Source organism: Lepidochelys kempii, chromosome 1 (genome assembly GCF_965140285.1).
Source record: "Lepidochelys kempii isolate rLepKem1 chromosome 1, rLepKem1.hap1, whole genome shotgun sequence".
Lineage (NCBI taxonomy): Eukaryota > Metazoa > Chordata > Testudines > Cheloniidae > Lepidochelys > Lepidochelys kempii.
Genome location: NC_136380.1, coordinates 100,195,766 through 100,209,156, shown reverse-complemented (window position 1 = coordinate 100,209,156; position 13,391 = coordinate 100,195,766). Strand labels below are relative to the sequence as shown.

At 42.5% G+C, this 13,391-nt stretch overlaps 1 protein-coding gene across 5 annotated transcripts in view; it reads left to right on the top strand.

Annotated features, from left to right (window-relative positions):
• Positions 1-13,391, top strand: part of DOCK9 (dedicator of cytokinesis 9) — a 335,502-nt gene that overhangs the window by 18,335 nt on the left and 303,776 nt on the right. The window lies entirely within an intron of this gene.

Below are 13,391 nucleotides of genomic sequence, written 5' to 3'. Positions count from 1 at the left end.
CCATGTTGAGTTTGTGATGGTCCTTTTATCTGGTTGTTCAAACTCAGCCACTCTACTACCTCCCTCCACCTCAGTGACAACTTTCCTCCTTTGCCTCACAGATATTATGCAGGGTGCAACAGGCAGCTATAACCATTGGGGTATTTTTCTCACTGAGATCCCATTTTGTGAGTAAACAGAGTCAACACACCTTCAGTCTACTGAAAGTATGTTCAGTGGTCATTTTGCATCTGCTGAGTCAGCAGTTGAATATTTTCTTGGTGCTGTCAAGGTGGCTGTGTGGCTTTGAGCCATGGGGGTAGGGTAGGGTTGGGTCCCCCAGGATTACTACTGGCATTTCATTATTGCCAATGGTAATCCACTGGTTGGGAAAGAATGTCCCTGCTTGCAGCTTTCTGAACAGTCCAGTGTTCTTAGAGGTGTGAGCATCATACATCTTCCCAGGCCATTCCATGCTGAAATTGGTGAAATCTCCGTGGTGATCCCCTAACGCTTATGTAACCATAGAAAATTAGCCATTTCTATTGATGTACTCTGGCAGCGTGGGCTGGTGCCCAACTAGGGATATATGTGCCGTCTATCGGCCCACTGCAGTTCAAGGACCCCCCTGCTGCAAATCCATCCACTGTGTCCTGCACATAGCTAAGAATCTCAATCCTGCATAGTCGGAGACGATTAATGGCTCTACACACTTGCATGATAACAGCCCCAACTGTGGATTTTACAACTCCAAAATGATTTCCCACTGACCAGTAGTAATCTGATGTTTCAAGCTTCCATAGTGCAATCTCCACTCACTTCTCCACAGTCAGTGCAGCTCTTGTTCTGATGTTCCTATGCTGGAGGGCTGGGCCAAGCTCAGCACAGAACCCAGGAATGTTGCTTTTTGCATCCATTCTGCAGCCACTGCTTGTCATCCTAAACCTGCGTTATGATCTGATCCCGCCAGTCAGTGCTTATTTCTTGGGCCGAGAAGTGGTGTTGCATGTCTGTGTCTGCTCTGTGAACTCCACCAACAATCTTGGACTGTTTTTTGCTTTGTTTATTAGCAACCTGTCCTCGAAAAAATAATCACATCCCCCGTTGTTTCAGTTCTTCCTCCAGAGGATCATGTGTCCTGTATGTGCAGCATTCATGAGAATAGTGCAGAGCTGTGCAGGTCCCATGCTTGTATTAGAGATGGGGAACAGTGAAAAGTGCCACATAGATTGGTGGAATTTAAAAAAGGATGTAAATTATGGGGTATGGATAACATTATGGGATGGAGAAAGTTGCATGCTGGGAACTTGACCCCTAGCTCCCCAGCCCTGCACAACTCCTTTGTACCACATTACACGTCATAAAAATTTTCCAAAAGGCACTGTGCCAGTGGTTGGCGTGTGGCACATAGGATACTTCCCTTTGGAGTATTGTGCTTTGCATTGAGACAAGCACTGCTAATGAGTACATGCAGCATCAACACAAACAGCCAGGTATGCACACGCTTGAGTGATATACTAAGTTTAGTGGCTGTATGCTAATATAGTTTGCATTGCCTAAAGTTTTTAGTGTAGACATGGCCTTAGACCACATCAGCCCCCTCTGAGTCTTTCCATTGAATCTACCTTCATGTGTACATCAAATACAAGTTTAATGTCTTTACCTTTTTGAGGCCTTTTCATAATTTAGCTAATCTAGTACCTATTACGATGTTGACCCCTGCCTTTGTTGCTCTACCAGCATTTCCAGCCTTTAATGTCCACTATTCAGCTTTGCCCTTAAATGTGGCAATGTTGCCCATTATGCATGAGAAAATCTTCCTGATTAAAATCCAAATAGCCACTGCTTTATCTTTCTTCAGATATTTCCCTAAGGCTAACCTCTATGATGCCTACAAAACCCACCCTGTTAATTATGGCTAGATGTGTGACAACCTATGTTTATTACTTCTGTACTCCCTCCCTTCCTCTAATCCCAACTAAGAAAGGTTAAAACAACAGCAACAACAAAAAAAACTCCAAACAAAAATAAAACTAAGTACACATGACTAACAAAGCTGTGCCAATTCTTTTACTATGCTAATTTGTATATTTATGCATGTTCTCTACCCTTCTTCTGTTTGTATCTTTAAACAGTAAGCTTTTCAGGACCGAGATTCTCCTTTTCTGTATTGGTTGAGGGCCCAAGAGAAAGGAGCCCCAATCCAGATTAGGACCACTAGGTGCAATTCTAATTTACAACTAGTACTAGTAAATGAAAGCAAATTCTAGTTAGACAGTTTGCTCTTCAAGACAAAGAATAGGAATATACAAGCTCAGAAATGTATATTAAAGCACACCATGAAAGACATTTCAAGCTATCAACCAAAGCACTAGTTAAAATATCCAGTGGTTTGCCTTTCAAAATACACTACATAGGCATTATCTAAATTTCATTCAAACATGTATGAAAGTTGCTTTTGTAAACCATGTGTGTACTTCAAAGGTCTTGCCATCAAACCAACATTATCTATGGCTTCCATTCCAGCATTCATCATAACACCCAAAGAGTTTAGTCTCCATCTTAATTGGCATTCTGCCTTTTACACACAAACTTTTGACCATAAGATTGAAGAACATGTCCTCAGTCAATTTTCTTGAAGATAAATTGTTAATCTTTGGAGATTACAGGTAAATCCAAACATTATCAGTTAGGTGGTCTGTTCCCATCCGTTTTACTTATGTATCAGCTATTTTCCAGTTGCTTGGATTATGTCCAGTTTAGCAATTAAGCTGTAGATGGAGCCATCTTTAAAGTTCTCATCTGTTTCTACCTTTTGGCTTTTAGATGACAGATTAAGTAGTTGAGGTTGGTTTTTATGTATGTGAAGCTCTCTGCCTTATTTTGCTGTTTAATACATTCTGCAAGAAAGTGTAGATAACATCATTTGCAAGAGATGTTTTTAAGTTAATGGAATTTGTTGTTTCCAACATTAAGGTGCCAACATCAACTTTAATAGTTTTTACTTAATATTGGACTAATCTGAAAATGTATGTAACTAAATATATGCGATATGTGCAATTTTATTGAAACAGGACCATTCTGAAGCTAGCTCATAGGGTCTCATTGCAAGATCATGTGTTACTAGTCAATATACTCAAAATGAAAAGGAGTACTTGTGGCACCTTAGAGACTAACCAATTTATTTGAGCATGAGCTTTCGTGAGCTACAGCTCACTTCATCGGATGCATACCGTAGAAACTGCAGCAGACATTATATACACACAGAGATCATGAAACAATACCTCCTCCCACCCCACTGTCCTGCTGGTAATAGCTTATCTAAAGTGATCATCAAGTTGGGCCATTTCCAGCACAAATCCAGGTTTTCTCACCCTCCACCCCCCCACACACACAAACTCACTCTCCTGCTGGTAATAGCCCATCCAAAGTGACAACTCTCTTCACAATGTGCATGATAATCAAGGTGGGCCATTTCCTGCACAAATCCAGGTTCTCTCACCCCCTCACCCCCCTCCAAAAACCACACACACAAACTCATTCTCCTGCTGGTAATAGCTCATCCAAAGTGACCACTCTCCCTACAATGTGCATGGTAATCAAGGTGGGCCATGTCCAGCACAAATCCAGGCTCTCTCACCCCCCCCCCTTTTTTTTTCCCTGGGGACACACACACATACACAAACTCACTCTCCTGCTGGCAATAGCTCATCCAAACTGACCACTCTCCAAGTTTAAATCAAAGTTTAAAAAAAAAAAGGGGGTGTGTGAGAGAGCCTGGATTTGTGCTGGAAATGGCCCAACTTAATGATCACTTTAGATAAGCTATTACCAGCAGGACAGTGGGGTGGGGGGAGGTATTGTTTCATGATCTCTGTGTGTATATAATGTCTGCTGCAGTTTCCACGGCATGCATCCGATGAAGTGAGCTGTAACTCACGAAAGCTCATGCTCAAATAAATTGGTTAGTCTCTAAGGTGCCACAAGTACTCCTTTTCTTTTTGCGAATACAGACTAACACGGCTGCTACTCTGAAACTAGTCAATATACTGTCTTTATCAACAGTGGAACCGTATTTCTTTGAATCATGTCAGTGTAGATGTGTATCTGACTGTAGGTGTGCATGCACCTCATGCATGTGAGATTGGATTTTTTGAGTAGCTGTGTCTGTCAGGGCTGAACATGCTCCTGGGTAAGGGCATAAAGTGTGTAGCAGTCACATTCCTCTGTATTTCTTCATGTTGCCTGTGGCAAGAGATGGAACTCAGTGAGTGTCTGACTCAGCACTTTCTTAAAACTGCAAAGTCATTCCTTTTTTTCACTAATTCTTTGAAAAAATTTCATCTTCACCTTGCTACTTTCTTGAATTTTGATATGAAAAGAAAAAACCTCCAGTAATTCCCTGTACACCACCTCTGTACAGTGAGGCAAGGTGCTCTGTGCCAACTGCCGTGCCTCATGGTGGACTCAAACCCTGCTTGTATTGTGATGGACTCACTGAGGGACACATCTGATGCATCTTCTCTCTGGGGGTGCCATATCAGTTACTTGGTGTGCTGGGCATTGTCCTCAAGGACCCCCAAATCCAGGGATGCTAAACTCAAGTTACTTCTGCTGGAATAATCCATGTAGGTCATTTCAGAACCAGGAGAACTCCCATCATTAATCTCCATTGCACACTCAGCACTCTCATAAAGACAGCAGGTTTGATGAGTGGCAGGCTGTTATGGGGCTCCCATCTAAAGCCTGTCATCACCTTAAGGAGCTGCCTTTCTGCCTTGGTCCACTGTCACATCAGACGGAAGGTGTTGGACACCATCATATATTGTTACCTATTCACTTGCTCACCTTATTCCCCTACTGATTTCTTTTCAGATACTTTTCTCAAGGCAGCCTATAAAAAAAATTAGTTTTGTTGCTTTGGCAAGGAGATACCTCAGGAGTGCAGGAGAAGAGGCTTCTACTTCAGATATTTCTTCTTTTAGAAGAAGGTCTTCATCTTATCTTAGATCTGAGAAGACTGGGCAAATACATGAATTGCTTTTGTCATTCCATCTCTGCAGGCTCAACATTGGTTCATGGCTCTGAACGTGCAGGATGTGTGTTTCTACATAGTCATCTGCCCAACCAACAAGATGTACTTGAGATTTACGGTGGGGCCGAATCAGTACCAGTAAAAGATACTGCCATTTGGACTTCCTACAGAATCAAGAGCCTTTACAAAATGTCCACCTGTGAAGATGGCGCATCTACATTTACCTTCACCTGGATGATTGGCTGATCGGGGCAGATCCCAGCAAGAGATGGTGATGAGCCTAGGATAGCTCTCTCTGCTTATCTGGCTGGGTCTCCTAGTTAACTATGGAAAAACTCTTTTATCCCATCAGAGGATAGAATTCATAGGAGCTTTGTTTTCAGGTTGGAGAATGTGTATCTGCCTGAGGAAACCATGTGCCTGCTATCACAACAGCTTGAGAGAAAACTAGCTATGATGGTGTGGACCTGCATTGGAGTGTTGCAAAATACGTTGGTATGCACATACAAGACACCACTTGCCATAGTTCCTTGTGTCCTACAACTCTTACTCAAGTCAGTCTACTGCCCAGCAAGACACCTGATGGACAGGAAGATCTGGGTGTCATTTCATGTCCTTGCAGGACTAAATGGTGGTTTATAACCCAACAGTGTATAAGGAAGGGTAATGTTCTCAAACCCCTTCCCAACAAGGACATTAATCACGGATGCATCAAATAGAGGTTGGGGATTCCCCCAGGCCACTAATAATTAGAGGGAATAGTAATGAACCCTGCAAGTGTGGGCTTTTGGAGAGGAGGAGCAGTTACCCATCACCAAGTTCAACTGGAGGAATGAATGTAGTATTCCCATGTCATATTATTGATACCTTGTGTCTGTGGAAAGGAAGGATGGTCCACGCAGTGATTAGGGCACTGGCTTAGAATGCATGAGACTTAGGTTCAATTATGTTCTCAACCATAGACTTTTCAGTGATCTTGAAGTCACTTAGCCTTTCTGTGCCTCGGTTCCTCATCTGTAAAAATGGGGATTATATCTCACAGGGGTGTTGTGAGGATAAATACACTAAAGAGCTTTGAGATCTACTGATGACAAACACCATGTTGTATCGAAAGCTGCATTGAGATCCATTGCTATGACTGTAGAAATGGCTGTAAGGTCACATTTTCGATGCCACTTGAGCTCTTTGTGCTTTGCTCTTGTCTGAATCCTGATTGCAAGGCATTTAGGATGTTGAGTGGTGGTGGGTTTGGTTATTCCTCCTGGGATGGTACTCAGCTTCACTCAATCCTTCGTGAAGATTTCGAAAACTGTTGTATTTTTCAGAGCTCGGTAGGTACGCTTTTCTGAAGGAGGCATTGATTATTTCCATTACTACTGAGCATAATTGGTTTTTTGGCTGGCTTTCACTAGCCATCAGGGGTATGGCTTAGCTTCAGAAGTTGTGGATGTATTCTCCTCCTCCCTACCCCTCCAGGGCTTTTGAGCTTTTAAGATGTGTGAGGGAAAAACTCAGAGGTTGTGGGGTTTATAATACAATCTAGTCAGAGGTGGAATTTTCTCTTCAGAGTTTTGTTTTCAGTTGTTAGTATACTTTTGATAAGATCATGTCCTATTCACAGCTGTTGATACTTGCATCTGTTGTTTGGACTATGCAGTCTGAGTGATTAGCTAGTTCACAGTGCCGAATAGCTCTGCTGACTGCTTCTACTGAGAGTTCCAGAGTAGTAGGCTTGTTTTTGCCTCGTTTACTGCAGTAGCATGGCCCCCTAAGAGTTATAGTGCTGCTGGCAATGGGTTCAGTATTTTTCTTCACCACTCACTGGTGTTCTTTTGACCTATGAAGTTAATTTGTGAACTATGATGATCATCTTGTTTTGTGTGGGAGGAATGTGTGGCTTGGGGCCAAGTTGTTGATGGTGGTAGACTGGTGGTTTGTCCTCTTGTGCTAACTCATTGGCACTTTGGCCTTGTATTTGGATATCTTATTCTCCTAGGATTGAAGTAGAGAGTTCAAGGGATCTTGTGGGTAGACCAGCTTTGTAGGCTCTGATCTCTGCCTGTTTTGAGGTAGTGGCAAGACTAGAAGAGTGGTCTATCTCCAGCGTTCACTCCTTGGCTGAAAGTAGGACCAGCATGTCTGTCTGTATGTATGGATCCAGATACGGCCTAGGAGAATCCTGTGGCTTCAGTGTCAGTCATGAGATCGAGTACTTTTGTATCTTTGTGTTGTCTGTATGGAGGTGGAGGTCACAGAGGATGAGGAATCAGAAGGATTCCAGTACCACACTGGGCAGAAGCTGTTCCATCAGTTTCTCCAGGAAGTTGACTGGGCTTCCCTTCGTGAACCTGTACAATACTAGGCATCCTAGGTTTCTCTTGTCCGTTGCCTCTCGTCTTTGGATAAACTCAAGGTGTTGGTTTCTGGGGTAAAGCATCTTCTGCATTTGAGATTGGAAGGGAGCAGGACTGCTGCTCTACTTATTTATTTATTTTTTTTGAACCATCTCGGCATCTTATCTCATGGGGTGCCAGAACACAACGGTGGCCACAATAAGCAGACATTTCTTCCAGGAACACAAATGGGAGATCTACAACAGTGTCCTCCAATCGATATTTTAGAAGTGGAGCTTTCCATCTGTAGACTTGTTTGTGTCAGCAACAAACTACAAGTGTGCCCTCTTCTCTGCTCCAGGGCGGGACTAGCATCCCAGTGAATAGGGGTGCCTTCCTCATCAAATGGGACTCAGCACTCATGTACGCATTCCCACTGATACCTCTAATACTGTGAGTCATTTGCAAGATACGAACCAACAGGGCCCATGTCATATTGATTGTTCCAACCTGGTCCAGACAGACTTGGTTCCCTTACCTTCTGCGCTTGGCAGTATGCACTCCATGAACTCTTCCTTTGTGGGCAGATCTCCTCTCACAGAACAAAGGCTGGACTCTCCAACCAAATTGGGAGACACTTCACCTCCGAGCATGGGTCTTGCATGGTTCCAACACGACAAATTAGCCTGCTCAAAAAGAGTGAAATGTTTTATTAAATAGTAGGAGATCCACCACTTCCACTACTTACCTCCAAAAATGGAAGAGATTATGGTGCCAACAAAAACACTTAACTGCAGTCATGGCGTCTCTCCTGATCATACTGGAACTGAAAGAATCGGGCTTATCTATGAGCTCAATCAAAGTACACCTAGCAGCTATCGCAGCCTTTCATTGTCAGTTGGATGGAACTTCAGTCTTTGCACACCTGATCACCGAACGCTTCCTCAGTGGTATACAGATCATTTACCTGGAAGTCCAACAACCTACACCACCATGAGACTTAAACCTTGTACTTGAATGCCTCACCAGAGCCCGTTTTGAAACTTTAGTGACCTGCTCACTTCATCTGTCACACATCTGAAAGTTGTGTTCTTAGTTGCGATCTCTTTAGCCAGACAAGTCAGCGAGGTTGGGGCAGTGATGGCCAAGCCGCCTTACACCATCTTCGCTAAAGACATGGTCACATTGCAACCACACCCAAAAATGCTGCCTAAAATATGGATGTCCTTTCATAAAAAAACAACCCATACAGCTTGCCATGTTTTACCCAGAACCACATGGGGACTCTCAAGAGGCCATCCTACATATGCTCGACGTCAGGCGAGTCATAGCATTTTACTTAGAACCAAATCCTTCTGGAAATCTCCAAGACTGTTTATTTCCACAACAGAATGCTCCAAAAGATGTGCAGTATCAACCCAGAGACTATCTAAATAGATCTCAATGTGTATCCAACTTTGCTATCGACTGCATAACAAGGAGCCCCCACAAGGGATCCAGTCTCACTCCATGCCTTCCTTAGCTATGTCTATAGCCTTCCTGAACAATATCCCTCTGACAGACATATGCAAGACTGCCACCTGGGCCTCTGAGCATACCTTTGCAAAACACTCTGCCATCACTCAATGTTCTATGTCAGATGCTATATTAGGCCTTACAGTGTTCTCTGCAACAACATATGCAAATCTGAAGCCCCTTCCATCCACAGTGGAGCACTGTTCTACTGTCACGTGAAGTGGAGCACTCACAGGGATGCTACTAGAAGAGGAGGAAGTTACTCACCTTGTGTAGTAATGAGGGTTCTTCAAGATGTATGTCCCTGTGGGTGCTCCACTACCCACCTTTCTCCCCTCTACTTTGGAGCTCACTAATTGAGCTCTGCAGTAGAGAAGGAAGTGTCAGGTCGTGCACACGCTAGATGAGGCATGAACAGCACCGTGAGACGACTGCTGTGCACAGGCTCCTCGACTGAGCTCTGCTACCAAAAATCTCCCATCTATGGTGCAGGGGTGGAGTGACATGGGTTCCCACATTTTGAAGAACCCTCGTTACTGCACAAGGTGAGTAACTTCCTCTTTCCTGTCCACCTCACAATAACATATAACACCTAAACTCTTTTTTAAAAAAAACCCAAGAATATTAGCCATGAAAATCTCTTTTAGAAAACGGTTAAAAGGTAAAAATACCCCACCCAGCTTATGCAGTTCTGTAACATCTGCTCCTTCAAATGCAACAGAAAAAAGCCTAACTACCAACACAGATTTCATTCATATTTCTTGTTGTTTGCACTGGTATCAACTAGACATTGTAGTCTTCCTTTTTAGGTAATTAGATAAGACCACTGCAAATTCCACACGCACATATGAACTTTAAACAGATTGAGGTTTGCTCCAGGGATTATAAGAATCTCACAAAACCAACCTGTTATAATGACTTATCTATGCCTTTTCCTCTAGACAATCACATATCTTTCAGTTCATAGAATTTATTCCATGCAGTATTATTCCCACAATAGAACAGTTGGTTCTCAGCCAGGAATAAGTACCCCTGGGAGTACACGGAGATCTTCCAGGGGCTACATCAACTCGCAACAGGCTACATAAAAAGCAAAGTCAGTGCAAACTAAAATTTCATAAAGACAATGACTTGTTTATAGTGCTGTATATACTATACGTTGAAATGTAAGTATAATATTTATATTCCAATTGATTTGTTTTATAGCTATATGGTAAAAATTAGAAAGTAAGCAATTTTTCACAAATAGTGTGCTGTGACACTTTTGTATTTTTGTCTGATTTTTGTAAGCAACTAGTTTTTAAGTGAGGTGAAACTTGGGGTATGCAAGATAAGTCAGTCTCTTGAAAGGGGTACAGTAGTCTGGAAAGGTTGAGACACAGTGTAATAGGACACTGGGGTTTTAATTATACCTGCACATCTGCTGTTACATTTGATAAGTAGGTGTGACTGGACCTTCATGCAACATTGGGTATTTATGGCTAGGTAGGAGTGAGATATTGTGTGTACAAATGACATCAGGAATCTATTCTGTTTATTTTCAGGTTTTTAGGTAAATGATGAACTATTTTGAGCAACCTTAATTACTCAAAAAAAAAAACTCGATGTTTGGGAGAAATATAAGTAGTATTGGTACAATTTTAGGGTTTTACTCTGTGGCTTCTTTAAAATATTAGTTAACAGCCCTTACTGAGCACTATGCTTGGATAGTTTATCTGAGGGAGTCAGCAAAAATTGCCAGTCAGTTGTTGTGCTGGGGTAACAATGGACTTCCTTTTCCAGTTTATGATGTCCATTTTCAGTAAAAGAATGTTGGGGTTAACTTATGCATGGGAATTCTGATGGCTAAGATAACTCACTCAAGACTTGTTCCTGTGGCCTCTCTGTAGAGCACCGTGATTGAATTGTTGTCTTATAATTGTCACATTTATTCTGTAGATTTTATATTATAATCTAATAGGTTACTCACTGTTCTAATAATTCTGTCTTGCTGTGAATAGCCTGCAATAAACATCTGAAAGCTAGGACAAAACTTAAAAAATGGATGTAGCTTAACCACTAGATGGAGTGCACTGTGCATACTTAAGGACTGAAATACTATACTCTGAAATAAAAGTAACGTTCTCAAGACAATGTTACATTTTTGTGCTTGTCATTTAATATGTGAAAAATATGTTTTAGAGTTAGGCTGGCTATGGACACATACTTCAAGTGCTATCGGATGCCACTGTTATTTTTAAACTCCATTATAGTGTAGAGCCTGCAGTTGACCCTTAGCTGCTGGTGCATGATTTACTGACAGGTAGTTATGCAGAGGGAATTCCTGATATGGTATCAGTGAACGAAAATGCAATAAAACTGTGAATCAGTTTTACTCCTATATTGACTAGGACTTGATATGAAAAGATGGAATTTTCTGAAATTTTAATGGCTAATGACTTTAAGCCATAAGTTCTGATATTTAAGATCACTTGTGTGGTCAGTTGGTATTTTTACTTCTTGGAGTATGGCAGCGTGGATCCCATTCTCAATGCAGGTGGGCCTTATGCACATGAGATTGGAATCTTTTGAATAAAAGAGTCAGTTGAGCCATACCTGTATCTTGCAAAGTAGCCTCAACTGTCCCTTGGTTCCCTCTTACTACCTGTGGCAGTCTGACAGAACTAGTCACAGTAAACTGCTACCACTTGGTGTTCCTTAGATTTGACTTATCCAAGTTAGATTTTGAACCTTCTTATCCTTTCAGATATGTCTTTCCAACCTGGTCATTGAACATTAACACCCATTTGTTTATTTTTGGTGCTTTGTCACTCCCCCAGTAATGGCAAACTCCAAGCCTTGGGACTTCAAGCCACGTACATCTTGTGGTGGCTTAATTCTTCCGAAAGATGGCTACAATTGTTGCTTATTCTGCCTCGGCGTGAGTCATGATTTAAAAGATAAATGTGCAGCTCTTTCTCCATGAAGACTCTGAAATCCAGGGATGCCTGTTGCAAACTCTGCCTCCTAGAGCAAACCATCTGGCTAGCTTCTGACTAGGAGAAGAGAAGTTCCACCTCAAAGATGGACCCGATACTTGTTAAATCCTCATCTGGCAGTGCCCCATGCTAGCTGGCATGTCATCCATAAGATTAGTAGTGACAAATAGGTATCAAGAAAAATCTTGTCAGAGTTTACACCACTACTAACACATTCTGGCACTGAAGACCACTACCATAAAATAAGACAGGACCAACCACAGGGACAGACATGAGTCCTGGCATCAGTCCTTGTTCTCCCTCAAAGAGAGTCTTGGTCATCAGCCCTCCAGGGAAGAACCCAGTATATCTCCTCCTGTTACAAAGGCTAGTTATGCAGGTTCAGCCTTCAATTTGGTGCTGAAGAAATACCACCTGACATAGTCATCAATCCTGGTGGCAGCCTATACATCAGCACAGTCCTTAGAATCATTGAGTGTACTGGCTGACTCCTTACTAGAGGCATCTACCTTGTCCCCAGGCTACTTCCTTGGCACCAAAAACCTTCAGTCTCCAGTTGAACATATTCCTGACCTCCCACTACTGAGGTGTCATCAGAGGTCAGTATTGCCCTTCAGCTACATTGACTCCCTATCAGTCACCTAGGCAGATACCTTCACCCACATCCAGTAGGGAGCCTTCTCCTCTAGGGTCAGGAGAGGTATCCACAGGGTCCACACACATGTTACAGGCATGACAGTGGCCTGGGAAATTTTTGTTGAACCAGCCATACAAGTATAATATGCTGCCATGGCCATCGTGGGCTTATTGGGGAACCTCTGGCCTGTGCTTCAAGGAGTCAAATTTTCTTTTTTTCCTAGAAAGTGGGTAAGATCCTGCTCTTCATCTGCATCTCTGGTCATACCACCATGAGGAGAGAGAACAAATACTCGAGAGAGGATTATCAGCAGATCCCTCGAGCATTCACCTTCCCCTCCCAGGGACCTATCATTGTCTACTCCAGACAAAGCTGTGGTTTTGGTCTTAGTAATGGTGCAGGACAGCTGAAATGTTGGTGATAGATAAAAAAGCCCACAAGCTGTCGTTTTATATTTGACTGTATCTGCTGAGATTGCTCTATCCACCAGCTGCATCCTGGACCTAGCTAAGACCTTATGGCATACCCGAGCTTCTTCACTTCTCTGCTTTCAGGCATTGAGGTTTTATCAGGAGCCACAAAAAGGATTCAAAAATGTTTTATGGTGATAACACACCAGACACAATCTCAGACATGCATGAAAAATCCAAGCATGCAAAGAGTAGTTCCAAGAAGAAAGATTCTAAGAAATTGGACTAGTTTTGGTGGGGGGGGGGGATCATATTCATTGATGTCACTACAGCTTCAGATCACCAACTATCAGGTCCTAAATATATTGTGTTCCAGTGTATCCCCTTTATATCTTATTTCCCGTAAGAGGTGAGAGAGGATGTCTTGGGGAACCAACTACTAGTGAAGATGTTCTTCCAAGCAGTCATGGATGCATTGGATGCAGCTACTAGGTCTATGGCCAG